Source organism: Gossypium arboreum, chromosome 7 (assembly GCF_025698485.1).
Source record: "Gossypium arboreum isolate Shixiya-1 chromosome 7, ASM2569848v2, whole genome shotgun sequence".
Lineage (NCBI taxonomy): Eukaryota > Viridiplantae > Streptophyta > Magnoliopsida > Malvales > Malvaceae > Gossypium > Gossypium arboreum.
The window spans coordinates 95,937,412-95,938,871 of NC_069076.1; positions in this window are offsets into that span (position 1 = coordinate 95,937,412).

Consider the following 1,460-nt stretch of genomic DNA (forward strand, 5'->3'; position numbering starts at 1 on the left):
ATGTTTTTTGGGGTTTAAGGTTTTAGGGGTTATAGTTTAGTGTTTAGAGTTTTAATGTTTTAAGGGTTATAGATTAGTGTTTATGTCTTTTTGGGGTTTAAGGTTTTAGGGGTTATAAGACTTTTAGCAGCGTTTTGACCACAAACGCCACTATTGCTCTGGTTTTTAGCGGCGTTTTACCAAAAACGCCGCTAATGCTCTATTTTTTAGCGGCGTTTTACCGAAAGCGCCTAATGCTCTGTTTTTTAGCGGTGTTTTACTAAAAGCGCCGCTAATGCTCTGTTTTTTTAGCGGTGTTTTACCAAAAGCGCCTCTAATGCTCTATTTTTTAGCGGCGTTTTACAGAAAATGCCGCTATTGCTCTTTTTTTAGCAGCATTTTTACTAAAAACACCGCTATTTCTCTATTTTTAGCTGCGTTTTAACAAAAAACGCCGCTATTGCTCTGTTTTTATCAGCATTTTAAAAACGCCGCTAGAGCCCTATTTTCCTGTAGTGAGTTTATCTGCAATGTGGTTGTTGTAGAAATTCAATCTCTCAGGGTGATAGAAAGCTATGGTGTCATGACACCAAAGGTCTACTATCGTAAACTGGAGGACAATAGCAAGGTTTCTTCAAGTTTTTGCCTTAGTCACCTCCTGCACAAGCTAAAATTAATTGTTAAACTCAAAAAGGTAAAATTTTGCCATTTTTGGTCACAAGACACGCTAAAAAAACAAAATACTAAATACTAAGAGAAAAATCTAATAAATATTAAAAAAGAAATAAAACCATAAAATATTTAAATACAAGCTCATTATGTATAAAAAATGACTTTAATTTACCATATCAATTTATGACAAATTAGAGACTGAAAGGAGATTCTTAGCTAGGAGTAGCAAGCAATTTAATCGTAATAGTTTATTGGCTTAGCTAAAAATTGACAAGACAATAGATATTCATTTTATTGTTTGCACAGTTCGAAACTATATAGAATAAATTAGATTAGTTTGTTTAATTGTTAAACTAGAATTAGTTTAATTATCCTTTTTATTTGATTTGACACTAATAATTTTCAAATCCATTAGATTAGTAATTACCTAATTAATATATTGACTTGATAAACACATTTATCAATTTGAAAATCCCTTGGGTACGATCCTCAGAATACTTTAGTATTTCATTGTAATTAAAACTATATTACAAATTGACTTTTACACTTGCAATAAAATCACATTTCATTTTCCTATCTATTATTTTGCTTTTTTCAGCATTTACACACTGATGGTCAACGCCTCTAGTGAAATATTTAGAGAAACGAGACTGAGAGGAGAGTTTATCATTTGATAGTTTGGTATAGTTGTGTCAAGTAGTATGATTGAGAGGAGAAGTACATGCATAGGTGAGATCGAAAGGAGAACTTAAGTGGTGATTCCTAGTGGGGATGAGACTTAGAGATAGTTCCTAGTTAGGAGTGGTAAA